At 32.2% G+C, this 23107-nt stretch overlaps 1 protein-coding gene and 1 pseudogene across 19 annotated transcripts in view; one reads left to right on the top strand and one right to left on the bottom strand.

The window, feature by feature from the left end:
* Nucleotides 1-23107, bottom strand: part of Pcdh15 (protocadherin related 15) — a 1622160-nt gene that overhangs the window by 823408 nt on the left and 775645 nt on the right. The gene's annotated exons all lie outside the window — the stretch shown is intronic.
* LOC147825627 (translocon-associated protein subunit gamma pseudogene) lies at nucleotides 758-20923 on the top strand (annotated as a pseudogene). Its single transcript, XR_015440348.1, has 2 exons — nucleotides 758-942; nucleotides 17658-20923. The product of XR_015440348.1 is annotated as a translocon-associated protein subunit gamma pseudogene (transcript).

The raw sequence follows: 23107 nt of genomic DNA, 5'->3' as shown, positions 1-23107 counted from the left end.
TATAGACTGAATTTATTGGGAAATTGAAATTCGACTCCACACATACTTTTATATGTTTGAAAATTAAATAAATGTACATGCCTTTCAAAACTACAGTTCCTAATCTATTTAAGTTTCAATTTTATTTTCTCTAAAATAGATTTGGGGGTTATAATGTTAATACTAATTATAATAATTATAGCAACGTCTACCTTTAATTGTTCTGAGGGTTAAATGAAAAAGATCTCTTTGTAATGTGCCTAGCACAGAAACACCTCAAGAAATTCTAGCAATTACTAATAAGTCATAATTATATATTATACTCTGCATATACATAGCAACTGGGAGTGATGGTGACATGGTCCTACCAAGTAAAAGTCTAACACACTAATTCAGGTGAACGCTGTCAGTCCCTTTCCAGAGAAATAACATAAGGTGATTCTTTATTAACCCGGAGAAGAAATATCATTTTTGTATATGACAAGAGCTTACCTGTAAGGGTTATAAACATTGAGAAATCAATGAATAGCACTGGAAAATTATTGTGATGGATACTGCTAGTTTCAAAATTAATTATGTTTAGTTTCATGTTATTTAATAACAGTGATGATTTGATTCTTATTGTTAGCTGAATTTCCAAGTGAAACATTCCTCTATCAAGACAGTATATATTACCCAACACTCAGAGCTTTGGAATAGCAACACATTAGGTTATTATTAGCCTGTTCATTATCTACTGGCTGCTGCAGAAAATAACAGCCTCTGTAATGACCACAGACTGGATTACAGTCTGTTTGTGTCAAAAGGCTTTTGAATTATGCTTCCTTTTTAGCTCCTGCTCTCACCCTTTGCATCAAGTTGTGAACAGAACAGAAGTGCCTCCCTAATTGGCATTGCAAGAAATAGTCTAGGACAAAAGAAAGCATTCATTTATATGAGGAGAAAACAAACAAACAAAAACAGGTAAAGTGAAAATATATAATCTACTTGTATCTCTTACTTTTTTAGTTAAGGAAACAATTTTCTGATTTTTTCAGTGTTTATCCCTTAAGTATATTATTTCTCATTTTATGATTAACAGTGGGATAGCTTTACAATCTAGGAGCCAAACCATAATACTTTTGAGAATGAAAGAAGCATAGGCTAGCAGGCAAAAACTGGGAGTGTTTGGCCAAAATCAAGATATATACTAGGGGGCTGGGGATTTAGCTCAGGGGTTCTGATGCCTGCCTCACAAGCACAAGGTCCCGAGTTTGATCCCCAGTACCAAAAAAGAAAGATATATCCTAATTTGTGTATAATAAAATATATCTCAGTACTTGACAGTGTGCCAGTCATATATTTCGTGATGCCTTGGGTTACTTTGAACATTCATTTCCTTTACTCTTATTAACTCATCTGTAGAAACTGTAAGAGGCTTCCTGTTGACATAACTCAAGCTGTCCACATACTGGATGAACCTGAAGAAATAGAAAAGTTCCACTGAATAGTGCAAGAGTACTATCAAAACAATGTCTTTATCACTCCAAGGAAAGAAGGTCACTTTTTTTTTGATATTTCAAGACTTTGAAAAATATTATTGAAGCAATAATAAGAAACTCTACCATATCTTGTGAATAATAATAGTGTGACTAAGTTTAGTAACATCCTTTCAGACATTTATTCTAACAACACATTTAACATGGAAACTATGTGAATATTTTTATTGAAATAGAGCAAAATATCACTATATGTTTATTAAGCCAGAAACTTTTATTTCCAGGGCTAAAGAAGTACAAAATCAAAGAAATTAAAACATGTAAGTTATTGTGTGGATGAAAATGAAAGAACTATAGAATTTTTAGTAGGTATAGACCATAAAGTAAATTACATAGTGAAAAATTTCACTAAAAAGTCACCTCTATAATTATCATGATTAGCAAATAGCTTTTTTTGGCTTATGCATATAGACAAATACCAGATAACTTTCTTAAATGAAATCCTAGTTAAAATATATAAATATGTATTAATTATGTAACTTAACTTGAAAGCCTGATATATCTTATTTAAAAATCATAGTTCTGTCTTTATGCTGTCAGGGTTTACCTAATTTTAAAATTATCATCCTCAAGTAATGGAAGTAACCCAATTTATAATGAAGTATTCTTTCATTGCAATACTCTATTTTTCTAATGATTTATCATAGTTTAATTTCCACATCTTTCACTATAAATGTTATTTAGATCAGTCATTCTGGCTTTACTATCTTTGACGATGTGAATAAAATATTAAAAATTATTGAATTTTGAAATACTTATAAATATTTCTCTCATATACTGTGATGGTAATTGAGTCTTTTGAGATGCTTCTAAATTTCAAAGTGTATAGTATAAAATTAGGTATTTTGTTAATAATACATGGTGAAATAACCTTATATATTCTTCATTCCATCTTTAGTGAAATAAAAAGACCTCAGAGGAGACACCAAAAATATATTGTGTCTACAGAAGCAAGAACCTGTCAATAGGACAGTGGAAAAGAGAAAAGGCCTAAAAACCCTGATAGGTGTTTGAGCTAAGAAAAATGATAAGTCCTTCAAACTCAAACAGAACATTGGAAACACGTTTTAAATATAGACTTAGATTACAAAATTTTGAAAAAAAAAGTTTATTACGTCTAAGACACAACTACCAGCAGAAAAGACATATAAAAAACACTACACTGATGGGGGATTGATTGACAAGACAGATATTTTAGGTAGGCTTGTGATAGCATGGTTTTGAAAAAAAGTTAGAGAATGACAGACAATTCCTATAAAATATCTCATATTTATAGTAGAATCCAGAAAGAATTCTGTATGTCAGTGCAGATAAAGGAGGTAAAGTTTGGTGGTGATAGCCTATTCTATGGCTGGGAAAGTTTCCCTGAGGTTGTCAGGGCATAAAACCAAGAGAGGAATAATTTATCTCATGTATCTGTGGAAAATACCATGTAAAACTAAAACGGGGGTCATATTTACAACCTACTACGATGTTGAGAGCAGAAATTGTTAACACACGGAGATAAGAATTAGAGTTTTAAATTGACCAACTGGAAAGAATTACTCATTTTATGAATATGTATCAAGATTTAAAACCTTAACTTTAAATATCATGATAATTATAAATTGATAGGTATTCTAGATGAACTTTGAAATTCACCATGTAGTAAGACATATGGAGTATGATCAAATCATACAGTGCATGTTTAAATTAAAAATACATTTATTATACTAAAAGATACATTGCTATTAATTGCCCTCAAAATATTCTCCCTGACTTCCAACATACTTATCCTATCATTCCTGCCACTACCTGAAGCAATTCTGAAAGTCCTTTGAGTTGTGTCTTTATTTGTGCTGTAGTAGCTGCTTCAATGTCCCAAATCAATCAAAAATGTACCTTTCATGATCATTTTGACTTTGGGGAAGATCCAAGTCACATGGTGCCAGATTCAGTGAACAGTGAAGATGAGGATTCACCATAATGTTTTTATAAGCCTCCTTTTCTGTGGGATACACGGTAGCTGGCATTCACCTATTACCACCTTTGCAAAGAAACTCAAAATTTCTAGAACTGTTTCAGAAAGTCACAAGATTGATGGGATAGGTTTATTCAAAGTGAGGACAAATGCTTTGAGTATTTTTGGCAATATGTATTTTACTGTGATATCTTTAAAAATTTAAACTTCACCTTCACCGTATTGTAGTGTTCTTTGTGTAAAGTAGATATGTAACTGACATATGATAAAGTAAGTTGGCATTGTGAAGATTACTTTCAATTCTATGTCAAAGCATAAGAAGTTTCCTGTTTATATCCCTACAGAGTGAGCGTCATAAATTATGGACTACAAAAACAGTTAAGTTTGAACATTCTCTCAATGCCCTAAAGTAATCTTGAATAGTTGTTTTTTAGCTTTTATTTCATAACATTTATTTCATTTGGCATGTATTCTTGACAGTTGTTGGTAATTGAAGTTTCAAAAAAAGCAATTAATTTAAAATTGTTTACATTTTATAGTACAAATTAAATTTTGTTCAAAATAATTAAATTTTAAGACTATTTTTATGCATCATATTGCAACTTTACATTAGGAACAGAAGAAGAGGAAGCCATTTTGGTAAATATTGAGTGAAAAACAATATTCTACTTTTAGTGCCAGCATAATGAATATTTTTCAAATTGCTGATATATATTAGGTCTTTACATTCGTGCTGTTGCGTCTTTCTTAAAATGGAAGTGACAGTTTAAAATAAAAACTGGATCAATTAATTAGTATTCTACAAATCATGAAAAATTGTAGAAACCAGAATATATTTTAGCTCATTAACATAGTCAATATTTTTGCAAAGTATCAACATGCCTAAAACCATCATTATGAAAAATATTTATGCATTTTTATAAAGACATTAAACATTTTAACATACCAGGTAATGTACCTATTAGGATACATCCTATTCTATAAGTACTATATCATTCTTATTTTTGTTCAAAAATTGTTATTAAAAATTACCAAATTTCTTGTCCTAGACCAGAGGGAACAAAACATTCTAAGTTAATCAGAAAATTAAACATTTTTTATACTAAATTTTTACTTATGACACAATGAATATCAGAATAATATTTCTGTTTTAGTCTCCCAGAACAATTAGACAGTTTATCTTAATTCTGTGTCTTCTGCTGATCAATAAGGTGAGGTGATACAGCCAACAGAATAGAGGCTTTTAAGTAGAAAATATCTCCAAATGAAGTCACTAAACCTTTCTGAGTATTTTCTTATCTGAAACACTGTGCACACAGCAGCACTTCTAATCATTGATTATATTTTCTTTCACAACTTCACAACTACATGTGACTTGGAAAGAAGAATGTCAGAGAAGCTAAAGTGGGACACAGCACTGTAATCAGAGAAGGAGATCTCTTTAAGGAAAGTGTCGGGTGTCCTGTGAGGTGAACCGTCTATCGCAAACATCACTGGTGTCTGTAAACAGCTGGACCAGTCACAACCCAATGGCCGTCTTTTTCAGCTGTGTAGAGCCACATAGATAGATAATATGAAATAACAGAACTTACTGCACATGCTGAGATTCGGTTTGTGCTCAGTGAGCTATGAATAGGTTCAGACATGCACACATCAAGTACGTATGTACTATAAAATGCTCAACCTTATCATCAAGGACCTAAGAGTTTTAATAGCATTATGAACTATTCCATAATAGGATTCATGACTTTCAAAATATATAATAGACTAACAAATATTTTCCAAAACATATTATAAAACCATCTTATTGCCTTCTTAAATATTTAAAGAAATTCCCCATGGTATTAGGAACTTCATTCTATTAACTGGCTGTGGAATTTGGGAAGTTAAGTTTTTCATCCCCAGGCCCAAACCAGATAACATTTAAAGTCATTCCCCATCCACAGATTAAATTAAATGAAGATTGAACATATTTTAAAATATCACATCTCTGTTGAACATTTATGCAGTTTTCTTGTGTACATTTCCTAAGAGATACATTATAACAACTATTTACATAGTATTTACATTGTATTAAGTTTTATAAGTAATCTAGAGATAATTTAAATTATAAAGGAGAATTTGTGTAGATTATATATAAATACTATACCTTTTAAAAATAATAAATAAGAAATTTAAGTATCCATGGATTTTGGTGTCTGTTGGGGTACTGGAACCAATCCATTACAGATACTGAGGAATTATTTCATTATGTATAATATATATTTGTTCCCATTACTTGCAAACACAAAAAAGAATTGATGAGCTTTGGCTGTCAAAATAACACAGATAACATTGAATTGGGAGACGTTCCAACTCTTGAGTTTCATGAGCCATTTGGAAAAAAAACCTAACCTATACAGTACCAATAATTAATGTTACTATTTGAACATTTCCAGTAAAAACTTCAATGAATGATGATGACTTATTAGAAAATATGTATTTAAATTATAGTAAGACAAGGAGGCACTCCAAATTTGAAAATTATTGATGAGAATTCTATTTTCTTTAAAAATGATTGATTAAAATTATAATATAATGGAGCTACATGTGTCTTTGAGAAAGCCATGGATTTAGATTTGATTGATTGAAAAGTACAGTTTAACAGTTCATTTTTTTGATATCAAGACGAATCAAATTAAGAAGCTAATATGCCTCATTGTTCAATAGGAAATAGTCCACAGCTTGTATTTCACTTGGTTAGTAAAAAAAATATTGAGGAGCTGGAAAATTCTACTTTTATACCATTTTAAGTGCAAAAAATGGTAGGTCCAAACTAAAACCAAGCTAGTGGGAAAAATAACGTTCATGTGAGTTGCTGTGAGAATTCAGGTGACATTGCCTTCAGTGGATGACTCCATGCCAGACTTCAGTGATGAATTCTGCTGATGTGGATGGACTGAGTGGTCACAAGTGAGCATGTGCACTAAAGGGAGATCTAAATGGACATCTATCTGAATCCATGGAGGCACCAGTAACAAATGCATAATCATGCAAGTGTCAGGGCATAACTGTCTCTCTTCTAACAAGAATATTTCAAGATCAGGTTACAGAGTAAGAATTTTCAAGTTCACGTACATTTTTCTCCTCTTTTCTTTCTTCAAGATTACCATTTTGTGGCAGTTCTAAAACATTTTACATCTTTATCGTAGTAAATATTGACTAATTTTTACTAATATCTAAGAAAATGATTACAATCTCAGAAACACCTAATAAAATTCCACAGAAAAAATTACTTTTTTTGCCAAGAATATGAGTATTAGTACAGAGAAAGAAGTTTGAAAAAAGAAGCACTTTTTAAGGTAATGAATTGTATTGTACTGACCATCCCACCAAATCAGTCTCTTTATTTCAGTAATTTCTTCCTATCAGATACATGTTCATCTGTGTAGCTTAAAATAAAGAATGAATAGTTATAAAGTGACAGAAAAGTAAAAAAAGTAAAAAAGTGATAAAAATATAGAAAAATTTGTATGCATCATAATTAAATAGCACAAAAACTACAGAAAAAATAGAATAAGAAGCCAACAAACTGAAACTCAAATTGATATGAGTCAATTGGGGCATATTAAAACAATAAAAATCATTAAGCTCCTCCTAGATTAACAGAGAGAGAGAGAGATGAGAGAGATTATAATTATCAATATCAAAGTAAAAGGAAGAATATCACTACTGAACCTATGAATATTAAATGTATAATAAATAAATAATAAAACAACTATGCATCCTTAAATTGAACAATAATATGGAGCAGTTTAATACCTCCCAAACCCACAAGACCGTTAAAACTCATTCAAAAAATAGCATCATGGTTTAGATTTTGTTAAGAAACCAGATTTTTAAAACTTTTCAAAAAAAGATTTTTTTCTGGAGCATTCCATGGGGAACATATTGAATATTTAAAGAGAAAATACTGATAATTTTTCCAAATCTTTTCCATAAAATAGAAGTGGAAGGAACCCCTTCAATCTGTCATTAAGTCTAGCATTGTATTGATACCAAAGTCAAAGACATTAGGCAGAAAAAAAATTTGACAAAATTCACCATTCATGTATGTTGAGACTCAGCAAATGACGAGTTTCATTAACTTGTTAGAAGTCATCTATACACACCTACACCTAAAGCAATTGCAGTCAAAGTCTGAAAAACAAGGATGTCTTTTCTCAACACTACTATTGTATTAGAAGTTTTCCACTGAAAATTAAAAGAAGAAAGAAATCCAAGAAAAATCAATAAAAGCTCCTGAGCTAATATGGAAGAAATAAACTTTTTCAGTTAAAACAGAATGTGATTATGCAGAAATGGCCTTGTAATATCAAAACAAAACACTGCAAAACAAAATCTCTGATGGCAAAAGAAATTAGCAAGTTACAGATACAAAACTCAGTTGCATCTTTTTACACAAAAAATGAACATTTAAAAAATAAAAAAATTAAAGTCATATGTACAATATCACTAATAAATGAAATATTTATTTTTAAATATAACAAAGTATAGGTCTGATCTATATATTTAAAAATGTAAAAGATAAGTAAAAAACTACCATGAAGTCAAACAGGCATGGTGGTACATGCCCGTAATCCCAGTTACTTGGAAGTCTGAGGCAGGAGGATCACCATTTCCCAGCTGGATAACATAGTGACTCATCAAAAACCCATTTCAAAATTTAAAAATAAATAAATAAGTAAATAAATAGGGAGGACTGGAGAAGTAACTCAGTGTGAAGGCTCTGGAAATCTTCAGTAACAAAAAAATAAAGAGAGAAGAATAACGGATATAGATGTGTTCATGGACTGGAACTCTCATAGTTCAGGTATAAATTATCCACATATATATACATATATATATATATATATATACACACATATATATATATATACATATATATATATATATTCTATGGATTTCCGGTTGCAGTCACAGCAGAGTGTTTTACTGATGGCAATAAATTTATATAACAAGGAAAATAAATTTAATAGTTAATATTTTAAGGCAGAATATATTTCCAGGCCGCACTCAACCTAATTTTAAGAATTACAAAGGTATAGTAAATAGAGCAGAGTTTATTGGCCAAAGGGTAGATACAGAAATGAAAGAAACAAAATATACAGAATATAAGTAGAAGCACAGAAATATGCCTAGCTTACTATTTTTTTGTTTTTCTTTTTGTTTTATTTTATTGGTACATTTTAGGTATACAATAAAATGACATTCATCATTGAAAATTTGTACCTTTACATACTCTCTCTTGTTTCTTATTTTTTCCCCATTCCTCTGCCCTGCCTTCAACACCACCACCCCTCCCTTTCTACAAAGACTTTGTTAACACTTTTTCATTTTCTCATATTAATTCCATTCTCTTCTTTCTTTCCCCTATCCTTCTCACTTCCCCTTCCCCCTTCCTCCTTTTCTTCCTATTTCACAATATCTATTATACCTTTTGATCCTTATTTACAGTTTTAGTTTCTCACATCAGAAAAACTATTTGATATTTACAGATGTGTCCTATTTATTTCACTTAAGAGTATGGGCTCAATGTGCATCCATTTAGGTATAAATGTCTCTAATTTCTCCTTCTTTATAGCTGAGTAGTATTCCATTTTATTAAAATAAAACACACATTTTCTTTATCCAGTCTCCATTTGATGGGCAATTGGGCTGCTTCCAAGTTTTAGCTATTGCAAACTGTGCAGCTATGAACATGGGTGCACATACATAACTGTGGTATGTATGATTCTTTTATCATACAAGGAAACCAGCAGGAGAATAGCTGGGTCAAATAGGACCTCCAATCCTAGTTCCTTGAGATATGTCCATAATGATTTCCATAGTGGTTGCACCAGTCTACACTTCCACCAACAGTGGAGAAGTGTTCATTTTTTCCCCACAGCCTTGTCAGCATTTGCTATTGGTTGATTTCTTGATAGCAGCTATTTTTTCTGGGGTGACGTGGAATCTCAATGTTATTTCCATTTGCATCTCTTGAATAACCAGTGATGTTGAACATTTTTTCAGATGTTTATTTGCTATTTCTACTTCTTTGTCTGAGAAATTTCTGTTCATTTCAGATGCCCATTTTTGATAGTTGAACTTTGTCTGAGAAATAGCTGCTAAATAAGATCTAAGTATGAAAACAGAAACAGTAAACTGGCTGGAAGAGAGGTTAGATAGAACTCTTGAAGACATTGGTGTAGGAAAATATTTCATGAACAAAACCTCAGTTGCACGTGAACTAGCACAAAGACTCAACAAGTGGGATCTCTTATTGAAAAGCTTCTGCACAGCAAGAGAAACCATTAACAGTGTGAAGAGACAACCTGCAATGTAGGAAAAAAATTTTAGGTTACTATTTGATGAAGATGATTTTAAAACAATAAGGAGAACTGAATTTCAATAAATGGTGCCAGAAAAATTAGGCATTCATGTTCAAAAAATGAACATTCTGTATTCACTTTTTCTACCAAAATTAGCTCTAAATGGACCTTAAGCCATAATGTAAAGTGCAAAACTCTACAACTTTAGAAGAAAGAATCAGAGAAAACAATGTGACCTAGACACAACAATAATTGAATTAGAAGACCGTTGAATATTCTTAATAAAATGTTTTAAAAAGTGTTCTCTAACAGGAATTATTCAAAAAGCAAAAAGACTGGTTATAGACTGGGGAAAATATTTATCAACTACTAATCCGTCAAAAGCAATACATCTGGACTAGGTAAAGAGCTATCACAATTCTGTATTAATAAGAAGAGAAAAACATGGGCAAATTTTAAGCAAATACTTCACCATGGAGTAAATATAAATAACAACCAAACAAATGAGAAGATGCTTAATAACTAGAGTCATTAGGAAATGCTAATTAAACTACAATATGATAGCATTACGCATCTATTAAAAAGGCTAAAATTATAATCAACACCTGGAAATGATAAGTGCAGTGAGAAAGTAGAGCAGGTGATGTTCTCATGCATTGCTGGTGAGAATGCAAAGTGATGAAGCAACTTTGGAAAAGAGCCTGAAAGTTTTTCATAATCATTTAATTACCAAATGACCTTTCATCCCTAACCCCAGGTATTTACCCAAAATAAGTGAAAGCTTACATTAATTCCAAACTTTGTGCAAATTGTTATGTGTTTACCCATGATGGTGGAAAAATTGGAACAAATATATATATGCCCTTCCACTAAAACTTGGCAATCCATATAAGGGAGTATTACTGAGTGCTAAAAAGGGAAAGAATAACAATTCATATAGAAAATGTATGTGGATATATTATCAAATTAATTAGCCTAAGCAAAAGAGGTCAGATTTAAAAGGCATATACTAAGTAATGTCATTTTTATGACATTCAGAAAAAGGTAGAGAGAAAGAATTTTGTAACCAAACAGCTGCATGAAAAATTCTTTAGGATAACAGAAGTATATCTGCAACTTTAGTGTGATAATGGGTACAAAACTACATTCATTTGTCAAATTTAATTATATTCCATAATCAAAACTATGAATATTGGTGTGGGAAAATTAAAAACACACTTAAAATAATCAAATGGTGTTATCTAAAACTAGTCTACATTGCATGTAAATTATAGTTCTACACACATGACTTTTTAAAAGTATATGGTGTATTATTAGCTACTTTGTTATACCATTCCTCTGTATGGCTATATGGATTATTTTGGTGCTATAGATGGAACACAGGGCATTTACACTGAGCTATATCCTTAGCCCTTTCTTCAAATTACTCATTTTAACACATGATTTTGCCAAGTCCCTAAATGGCCCAACTGTTCTTGAATTTGAGATCCTTCTGCCTCAGTCTCTCAGATTACAGATGGTGACATAATGTGTGGTTTTGACATTTGGGTTTCATTCACTGGACTTCAGATTTATTAAAATAAATCCTTTAGATTTCTCAACCACTAAAAGATGTTAGAGTGATAGTTTTGATCAGAGTTAATTATAGGGCCATCTGACTTAGTTGCTGTTACATTTGCTTATCTTTGCTTTCTTTGTTCTGCTTTTTTTCCTTAATAATTCTTTTTGAGGAACAGAATATTCAATTTAGTATTTTAACCAGAATGAACAGGAGATTTAGAACTATGCTTTCTGAAAGTCAGCTTTCTGACTTTCATTCCTTATGCCAAATTCAAGTTGAGGTAATGTCCCTTGAGCCCACAGTAGTCTTAAGCACTGGCCATCTGAACATTAGATCTAATTCTCTAGTATGTAAGCATACAAAGTTGTATTAATCACATGATTTGTCTAAAGCACAACTATGTGTACTCTTGATAAATGCCTTATCCTCATTTTAGTAGATGATGCATCCAAAGTAAGACTTATAATATAGAAACCAGAACTTTCAAATGATCAATAATCTAATAGAATTATTTTTAAGAGAATTACCACTACCAATTTTGTGATATGCATCTCTCAGTTTATAGTAAAACCTCAGTCATCATTTATTGCTTAATGAATTTTACCCTTTTTTGAAAGAAAACTCATCTTTAACTCAAAGTACAATCTCTCTTATCTCAGTTTTTGGGTAGCCCTTTGTACATGGTTTGCAAGGTATAGTATGTTGTATATTATGTGTTAGGAAGTCACTAAAAGGAATTTGACTTTTATTCAGAAAGAGATACAGTCATTGAGAGTTTTGGGCAGAGGAATATGACATTTTGACATAGAATATGGAAAGGATCAGGATCATTTGTTTGCAATGTTGAGAATAGATTATAATGAGGCCAGTGTGTAAACAGAGATATGCAAGTAAATGGTTTCCAAAGACACACCTAGTAAGCTTTCTGTAAAACTATCTGGCTAAAAAGACAATAATGACCATGTGGCTTTTAATTTAGGTATGTGTTTGTTTGTTTTATGTTATGGTCATCATCAGTGTGACTAAAAGGCTTTATCTGTGTTAAACTAGACACCTGTCATTTTATCCAGGAATCCAGAGTTAAATGCCACAAAGTATGTGATTTAGAAAAAAATGAAAGAGATGTAAGTAAAATATATATTATATTAGTATCTAGAATTAAAACTATATATATATATATATATATATATCCACATATTTCAAGACTATCCTGTTTAATTATTTCTTCTTATGAGGTCAGTTTCCCTTTCTGCCTTTCTTATTACATATTTCTAAATTGCTGATAAAATTTGTCTATGTAGGAGACTTTCTGAAATATGAACCTGGAGTACCAATACATCATTAAATTTTTTATTCTTAATGTATGTCTGAATGCATTTTACAAAAGGTGGTGGCAGGAGAAACTGGTAGCAAAGAACTTAAAGACTAGGTATGTGCAAGCCGAGTATTATCATTCCTTACATGATGCACTAGAATAATTCCTTGCTTATATGGAATGATAGTGGATCTTTGAGTCTAGTCTGAAAAAGTGAGACTTAGAATGTATTCTGATATATCGATCATTGAATGTTGAAGATATTGCCATGTTGAGGTACATAGAAAGGCTATTTATTCATAGTCATAGAACACTGATTTTCTCAGATATATTGCAGATTTTCACTGAAAACATAAAGTTCTATGCCCTAGGTTCTTATAGAACAATCATATTGCATATTAAGTTTTAAAACCCTTTGTGGTGTAATTTTGATCACTCTTTTACAATTTCCACTATAATTTTCTTAAAATTTACAACTTCACTTTTGTCACTATATTTTCATATCCAAAGAATGGATCAGTGACCAGAATGCAGTCTGAAGTGGTTAGAGGAGAGCACCTAAGCATAAAGAAAGCCAAAAGTGGGTAACTTCCTGAAAAGTGCTTAAAAGTTTGTTCTAGAACCAAAAGTTAAATGTAGATGACAACTAAAGGCCAGAAAAGATTTTAGAACAAGTACATGTCCCTGGAAAAGAAGTCCAGCTTCCATGGACACCTATAATTCTTACATATAATCAAGAAGAATCAGTCTTTTTATTCAGGAAGTTGGGGAAAATATAACTTTGAAGACAAATGATGCTTGTGGTGTTTATGTGAGCTATTTGTAAGAGAAAGTACAGTACTTTGGAAAAACTTACATGTACATTTAGATCTTATTTTTAGGCCATTCTTTCTCCTTCTCTTTACCTATATGGCTGCTTCATAGTGGCATGCTTTATAATTTATAATCCATTCAAAAATATATATTTCAAAACCGTATTTGATCCATGTAAATACAAAAAGATGACACAATAGAAAAATTGAAGCATACACCCAGCATGCATGCCTGTAATCCCAGCATTTATGTAGCTGATGCAAGAGGATCGTCAGGACTTCAAGGCCAAATAGGACTACACAGTGAGTTCAAGTCCAGCCTGAGCTACAGAGTGAGACCCTGTCTCAAAAAAAAAATTGAAGCTTATGAAAATGCACATAGGACAACTTAGTCATACTTTAATAAACACCCTAATATGCTAAATAATACCCTAAAGGGGGTATTTTAATTTGGTTTCTAAGCATACTTGAACCATTATAAATTATCACCATTTGAGAGAAAAAAGTAAGAGATGAATATATCTTTTCTATTATAATGTAGCACCAATAGTAGCATCTATAATACTCCATGTTATACTGTTTTCCTAAATATTGCTCCTAAATATTAAGATGTGGAGGGACTAAATCCTGCCAATAGTTATTTGAGTGACTTATGAAAGTAGATTCTCTACCGATTGAGTCTTAGGATAACCATAGCCCAGATGACACCTCAATTGTACCCTTGGGGCGTATTGAGATCAAGAGGACAATGCTAAGTGTTGCCTGGGGTTCTTACTCACACTATAAAATAATATTTATTACTTTAGTGACAAAGAGTCAAGTTAATTTGTTAAGTAGAATGCATAACTAACGCACATATACCCAAACATACAACAGTGAACACAACTTTTGAAGAAGGAAAAAAGAACTTGATGTAGAAACCAGATGGAGTTACCATAAAGTATCAAAATGCAACGTGGAGGTTTATAGGCTGTGAAAAATTATAAAGCATCTTTCGGTTTGTGAAAAATTATGAAGGATTTTTTCTTTTTTATATTTTGAAGACTCAAGAGTGCTTGAAATACGATCGTGAAGTTATGAGAGACATAGAAAACAAAAGGTATTGGATCTGTCTATAACAATAATTAAAAGACTTAAAATCATAATTTCTGTTTAAAATAAAATTTTAAAGGAAATGAAAAGAGCTTCAGAAATTCTTTCTTCTCTAATATTACTCGAATGCTATAATAAAATACATAAAGTTCAGAGGAACAAGTTTGTGGCAGATTTAAGCAATGATTCCAGTAGATACAAACGTCCTACAATAGAAACAGAAAATGACAATTTTTGCCTCTGTTTATGAATGTTTCTTCTGTGAAAGTTTCAAACAAATTGGAAATACTATCATTCTCGACAAATTTTTGTGGTTGTTCATTAAAATGTAAAAGGGTAAAATGTTCTTAATCTTAGAAACTTATGTTAAGCTTTGAATATAGAAATTTTTTCATTTGGTTAATAAGTGCTTCATTAGAAGAGGAAAAAGACAAATGATATACAAAAAGGACACTGTCTCAATAATTTAAATCAATTCACCAGTCATAACTGTGACAGTAACTAAAAAAAATTGAACTTTCAAATCTAAGTTTATCACTATGTAGTATTTGTGCTCTTCTAAAATTTTATAAATTACATATGATAGGAACTTAGATTAAATTTAAATTGCTATTTGTCTCTAGTCATAGGAAATATGGTTCAAAGAAAAGATGAAATGAAAACCAAATCCTTTTTTACATAAACTGGAAGAAAGAAGGGAAAGTGATCTAATCAAAAGTGTTACACAGGATGAATAAAACAAATCAACAGGTATATAAATTTTTCCATAATGTTAAAGGAGTTCTCTCCTTAAGAAGGCATGTGTGTATTGATGTATACGAGATAAATGTGTTTTTCTTTTACAACATACCAAACGTGATTTTGAATTTGAAATCAGGAGCGAGGCCAGTAGGATGTTTCTGGATGGATCCCACACAATGTTGTTATTTTATAAGATTTCTATGCTCAAAGTCAAGGCTAGAAGCTTGCATTTCTAACTAGTTAATACAAGAATGATTATGCTAATAAAAGGGTAAACTGTGGAACTCACTGATTTAGAACGTGGATAACAGATAAAAGCACAATGTAAAGTTTATAAGTAATGAAGTCCCAAGGAGTTTTAAATATTGGCCAGTACATTTTTTAATAGTTTTCAAATGTCTGGGAGGCCTAATCCTTGGTTTAATTTTGTTTAATGAGCCAGGCATTATAAAAAGAAAGATTTTTTTATACAATGTTTCTTTGAGTTACAGTAATATAGCAATTACTCCCATAATCTACCTACTTCTAGGTAATAAGACTACAACTAGTTAGAATATTAGTGAAAATATGTTTTTCCTTGAATAGTGAGATAAATAACTGCACATTCACCAAATTCATCTTTTTAAACTCTTCACTACATCATTCATATCTACATTTTCTAAAAAGTATTTTTTACTTTCAAAATTTATACATTTATTATATTTAGAAATCTGTATAAATCGTGGAATGGCTAGATTACACAAATCAACATATGTATCACTTCACATACTTATAAATTTTTGTAATGAGAAGACTTAAAATATATTATCTTAGGAATTTATGGGTGTACCATTCAGTATTATTAGCTACAGTCACCTTGATGTACAAGAAATCACCTGAACTTCTTCCATCTGAAATGTCTACTTTGATCCCCATCTTTCCAACCACAACCTCAAGTCCATGGTAACCACCACTTTATTGTCTTTTCTATGAGTTCAATATTTTTATATTCTGAATATAAAAGTGGGATCATATGGTATGTACCTTTCTCTGCTTGGCCTATATTACTTAACATAGCTTTTGCCTGTCTCATTCATCTTTTCATGAATGACAGAATTTCCTTCTTTTATGGCTGAATAGTAATCTATTATGCATATAGTCCATATAGTTTTTATTTTTCTGTTAATCTCTTGATGCGGACTTAAGTTGATTCCCTATCAGCTATTGTCAACTAATATGTAAATGTAGTTACCTATTCCACATAATGAATACATTTCTTTTGGATATATACCCAGTAGTGGGACTACAGAATCATATGATAGTATTACTATTTTAACTTTTTGAGGATTCTCAGTACTGTTTTCAGTAATGGCTGTACTTCTTAAAATCCCCACAAAAAGTGTGCAAGGGTTCCTTTTCATCCACATTCTCGGTGGCGCCTGTTCTCATTAGTCTTTTTTAAAAATAATAATAGTCATTCTTACCAGAGTGGTGCGATATCTCATTGTGATTTTAATTTGCATTTCCCTAACACTTAGTGATGTTGAACAATTTTCCAGATACTTTTTGACAATTTGTATGTTAAGGGGATAATATTCAAAATATACAAGAAATTAATAAAAAAAAGCTCATTAGCATGAACAGAGAAAACTCAGTTAAAAATGGACAAAGGACCTGAATAGACATATATCAAAAGAGAGCATATTTTCTTTTTAACATTTTCAAAACATCTGCCAAATTTCAAATTCTTCTACAGTTCAGGATTAAATTGGCCTTTTGTCACTTTAACCTCAGTTCATGTCCCAGCAAAGAACGATTTATTGTAGGCATGACTTCTGGAGTCCTTATTTCCCAGCCATTGAGAAGACTGTGCTGCTTTTAATCATTTAAAACCATGATTCTGATACCAAATGTTTTGGCCAACTTTTGACTTATTTTTAAGATATAAGTAATTTTAGATGAGGAACTCACCAAGGATAGATTTTAGGGTGGCCACACATCTCTGTCTTTGTTTATGTTACTCTTATCCCATTGTATACTTGTGATCACCTCTCTGTGTGTCTACAATGGTAAGAGATTCAACTCATTTTTTCAGAAAGTGGTAAGTACAATAAGTAACTTGCTTTATTCATGTACATAATTTGATGAGGAAAACTCCATCATAAAATATGTCAGTTAAATGTGAGAATAATTACCTTCTATGAAATCTACATCAAGTGTATCCGGACCTCAGGAGAACACCACCATTTAATCAATTGAGAAGACATAATAAACAATAAAAACTCAATACAGTTAATAATTTGTCTTTTCATGTAATTAATAAATAGGATCGCTCAGCTCCAGCTTGACCATGGCTCCTAAAGGCAGCACCAAACTGCAGTTTGAAGAGGAACTGCTCCTGAAGGAATTTAGCCTCAACCTCTTTGCAAAGTCCTCCACGCTCTTCTTTGAGAACACATTCATTGTGTCTGCCATCCCCGTCTGGTTATACTGGAGAATATGGCACATGGATCTTATTCAATCTGCTGTTGTGTATAATGTGGTGACCCTGGTAAGCACTTTCTTGGTAGCCTTTGCATACAAGTATCTAAAGTTCTCAAGCACAGAGTAGCATAGAGAAGGGAAGATGCTGTTTTCGAAGAACTGACTCGAAAATTTTCTGAAGCTGACAATAGATGTCTTGGAAGGAGAAAGATGAAAGAATCTTGTGGAAGAAGAAGGAAGTTGTGGATTATGAAGCTACAACATTTTCCATCTTTTATAACAAAACTTTGTTCCTTGTCTTGGTCATTGTTGTTTCCTTCTTTATACTGAAGAACTTCAATCCCACAGCAAACAACATTTTATCCATAAGTGCTTCATCAGGACTCATTGCCCTCTGGTCAACTGGCTCCAAATAGACTGGTGTGGCCTTAGCACCCTGCTGTGTATTATGGGTGGTGGAGATGAGAGACACACAAGTTATTTTTATAGTCTGGAGTTTGAGGCTTTAAAAAAATGTAACAGAATGTAATTCATTATTTGTTTATTGGCTCTTTTTGACAGATTGGTGAAATTAAATGAATTGAAAGGGAAAATCAAAGTACCCGAACATTTATTAAAATGCAAGACTTGTAATGTGCTATAATAACAAATGGAGAAAATAACTTGTTTCCTTGATCTGTTAGAGGTCACAGTAACCTGTGGGCTGAGCCATTATTATTTATAATAGTAGCAAGAAGTTAATAACTGGTTCTCTGTGTTCCAAGCACAATATTACTTTTTTTGAACCCATAAATATCAGAATGAATCCTCTTCCCAGGGGACTGAATAGAAGCCTCATGCTTAAAGGGCTCTAAATCTGTTAGTTAAGACCCTCCCACCACCCAGGACACACTTTGTTTTTTTAAAGAAGAAAGGCAGCCATGCTGGTAAGTAACCTAAATAATGCACAGGACCGTGAGAGTTGTCCTGCAGGGTTAAAGCACACAGTCTTCAGCTCTATGACATTGGCCCTGGGTGGTGACAGAGGTCAGCTTGACCCTGCCATGTTGGTTTTATATGCTGTCATTGGAATCATTGTTTTCCATGACCATGGTTTCATACCACTGGAAGAATGTTAAGAGAAAGAATTTTTTTTTGAATATTGACAAGTAAAAGACCAAAGTAATTTTTGTGAATTTAATTCTGGAATTCTAAAAATTTGTCAAGGAATTTGCAGTAGTGTAAGTGCTTGTCAGTATTTTTCTACTAAGACTTTCTTAAGTTTGACTCTTTAGTGCACAAGTTCGTGTCTATTGTGAACAAAATATTGATCTCTTCAGTCCTAGAGAGTCCAGCTGAGAGCAGTCTTGCAATTTTTTACCAGTGTGTGTACAAATATTATCATTCATTGCCTGTACCATGAATTGAAATTTCCTGTAAGTTGTACCTCAAAGGAAATGCATTGCTGATCTTTAGTTTCCACTTCTAAATTTAAGGTGAACTTTATAAATGATATTTATTTATAACTTTTTAAACAGGTATTCATCAGTTTAGCATTTATTCATTTGCTAGATGTATCGGTGGGCTGCCTCCAAGGACTTTTCAAGGGGGCCTGGGAATTTAGCTTAATGTTGCCACACTTACTTCCTAAGCAAAGGGTCCTGAGTTCAATCTCCGCTACTGAAAAAAAAAATTTTAAATGAACTTTTGGAGGAAAGCAGGGGCAGGAGTACATTTGCATACTGACCCAAATTGTCATTGTCTCCAACTGAAGTTTACTTTTCATCATTGCTTGGAGAAGTGGCAATTTTTTTACTTTGCTGCATTATTATCTGAGTGCTATAGTTGGCTAACGTGGACTGAATAAGGAAATAAGATATTTACTGCAAAATATAGTCGGGTAACACATAAGAGGTTCATTTTTGTTATACCTTTACTTTGGCTGGTGGCATGTAATTGTGTATCAATACATTTGTTTACTTGATGAAATGATTCTTTGACAAATTTTAAGTGTAACTCCAGCTGGACCAACTGTTTTAAATAGCTGGTGAAAATTTGCCACTAGAGGGCAGTGCTTGTGTAGGTGGGAAAAAAATTGCCACCAGTCTTAGTATAAAACCGTGTGGGTGAAGTGGGGTGCTGAAATAGCCAAATATTCTCTATAGAATTTCTCTTGAATTAATAAACCAAAAATCTGTGGGAAAGTGAATAAGCAAAACTTGTTTTCTGTCCTGAATATTTTCTACCGCACTTAAAATATCCTGATAATATTCTCTTTCTATATTGCTAGATACATTTCTGTGCATATGATTATATACTCAAAGTTGAACCGTTTATATTAAGGATTTATTGTGCTAGCATTTTACTCTTAGAAATGCAGAAACTTTTCCTCAGTATTCTCATCATCACAAAGAGCTATTTGATATATAGAGATATGATGTGCTGAACTGGACTTTGATAGTGAAATCCTGCAGCAGAATTTCCATCTTAAAAAGACCCCATACCCAACACCACCAAAACAAAAGGTATGCTGCTATAATTGGGGGTCAAAAGGATTGCATTCCTATTTTCACACTCACAATGCACAGAAACTTAGTGTTAAACATATGGATTTGCATATTTCCACTTTCTTTTTTACAACTTAATAAAAATCTTGTATTGAAATGTAAAAATGAATAAATAAATAAATAAATGAATAGGATCATTTGACTTTTATCCCATATCTGCCTAAATTTAAACTATCATCCCAAACCATATCTATACAATATTGTTTTCCTATAACCTGAATGGATATGGGTACCAATGTTAATTTGGCACGAAATAATTGTGCAAAGGAGAGATACAAAATTGTTGAAAATTTTCTTTCAACAAATTTGTGTTCAGTACTCTTTTTAACATCCTGTGCAAGGTGCTGGAGTGATTAAGCTAAATTAACAAAAAAGAGCAAGGGCACTGCTCTCATTAAGCATTTTACTCAGTCAGGACCAGACAATAGTCCAGTAGCAAGATTTGAATTAACCAGTATGACTGGTGTTATAAGTGAAGGTTGTAATTGGTGGGAGCAATGTTCCATCCATTATCATGAAAAGTATGGCACATTGTATTTTCTAAAAATGAGATGATGCCCAGTTTCTCAAACTATCCTATTGCTCCAGAGCATTTTGTCTGGAGTAAAGGACAGGCTGAAACTTTTCCTCTGAGATGTGAATGTAACCAGTGAGTGATTTTATACTTGAAATGATATGAATGATACGGGATATATATATATATCTCTATATATATATAGATATAGATATAGATATAGATATAATATTATATATGTTACTCTGTTGTACCAAAAAATGCCCACGTATGATATCTAGTAATAGGTACTTGGCAGTAACCATGTGTAGTCCCTGATATTCCATTCCCATTCCCCCTTATTTCCTTAATATTTTTCTGTCAGTTTCTAATCCAGAAAAACATGGAAGACCTTAGTCCAGGTTCTCATTAAATTCAACGTACCTAAAGTTTATCTCATTTTCCCACCATCTTTGCCTAACACTATCAATATACAGAGCATTGTTTCAGTGTAGGTGTACTGTTGAAATTAAAGGAACTTTCATTTATTTTTCTGAATCCAAAGCTTTGCCATTATTGTTTATATTATCTATAAAAGGTAAGACATTATTTTAAGAAATAAAGAAGTTTAAGTTAATTTCTATTAATACTATTTCTAGTATTATTTGCAGAACCACTATCAAAATCATAACAGAATAAATACATGGAACCCTGTGTTCCAAATGTATTTACTAGTAGCAGCAGTAGGATATATATGAAATATTTGCATACCATACAGTTAATGTATGTAGAAGACCTACATGTTTCTTGCAAAAGGGAAATCCTTTTTTGGGAAGGGTGTCAGGGTTCAAACTCAGGACCTTGTGCTTGCAAGGCAGGCCACGTAAAAAGAGAAATTCTGATGCTATTTATCTTGTCAACAGCAGGATTTTAAAAACTCTATTCACTAAATACTAGGAATTATCTATCTTTTCAAACAACATGAACTGGATATTTGAGCCTTTTGAATTTCATTAAACTTCTAAGGAAATTTAGGCTTGGTAGCAAATTATAATTTTGTTTTATTTAAATTTATTTCCCTTTTTTGCATTTTTCCTTAGTCCCTATTTTTCTCATTTTTTTTTCTCTTTGAAATGTAACTCAATAGCTTTCACTTTCATCTAAGATAGTTTTTCAAGCACAACACTACTGACATCTTGGGCCAGATTTTACCTTGTAGTGGAGGATGTCCTATCCACTGCAGGATGTTTAGCAATTCCTTGGCTTTCTTTGCTCATTGGATGACTCCCATCCTCAGTTGTAACACCAAAACTATTTCCAGAGATGGCCAAATATCTCCCAGAGGACAAAATTACTGATAGTTGGGCTTTCCAACTTTTCCAAAAGTTTGTTCAGTTCCTATGACTAACACACAAAATTATGATTTTTCATCCTGCATTTATATTTGTTATTTCTCATACATCAAGAGACAAAGATCCCTCAAGTTGTGATGATTCACTAGAAAAATTTCTGAATCTCAGCATGTAGGCAAATACAACCATGGTTTATTACAGTGACAGTCTACGAAGCAAAGATGCAAAGGCCCAAGAAAACTAGGTGTAAGATTTAAAGAATTCTCTCTTCTCTCTCCCTTGAGTGACATAGATGCAGGTGATATTTCCAGCAAATAAGCTGTAAAAACAGTTGTGAACGATCCATGAGAAAAGCTCATTAGAAACCTAACGATCACTGTTCAGCACATATCAAAACTTCAGACTCACAGAAGGAAAGCAGGTGTTTAGAAAAATCAAATTATTTGTAGAAACACTTTAGGTACCATAAGCCAGCATCTATTAGCTAGGATGAGAATTCCAGTTACCAGATGCTAGTGAGAGGTCAACACTGCAAGCATGTCTGTCTAAGCATTGCAACCTCTGGCCAGCTGGATTCATATTTTCAGCATGCAGTCATCCCTCTGTATCTGGTGGGCACTTTTTCTAGGACCCTAGCCCCCATGAATATGAAAATTTGTGGATGTGCAGGTATCTTATATAAATGATATATTATTTATATGTAACTGACATGCATATCTTTCTGTATTCTTTAAATACAAGCATCTCTGGATTACTTATAAGATTTAATACAATGTGAATGTTATATAAGTAGTTATTTTACAGTATTACTTAGGGAACAATAGCAAGACACTTTTAATCTTCATTTTGTTGAATCCATAGAGACAGAACCTGGAGATATAAAAGGCCAGATTTATTTTACT

This window comes from Heterocephalus glaber, unplaced genomic scaffold (genome assembly GCF_053883595.1).
Source record: "Heterocephalus glaber isolate CG9 unplaced genomic scaffold, H.glaber_assembly_v1.0 deba00001497, whole genome shotgun sequence".
Lineage (NCBI taxonomy): Eukaryota > Metazoa > Chordata > Mammalia > Rodentia > Bathyergidae > Heterocephalus > Heterocephalus glaber.
This window is presented reverse-complemented; position numbering and strand designations above follow the sequence as displayed.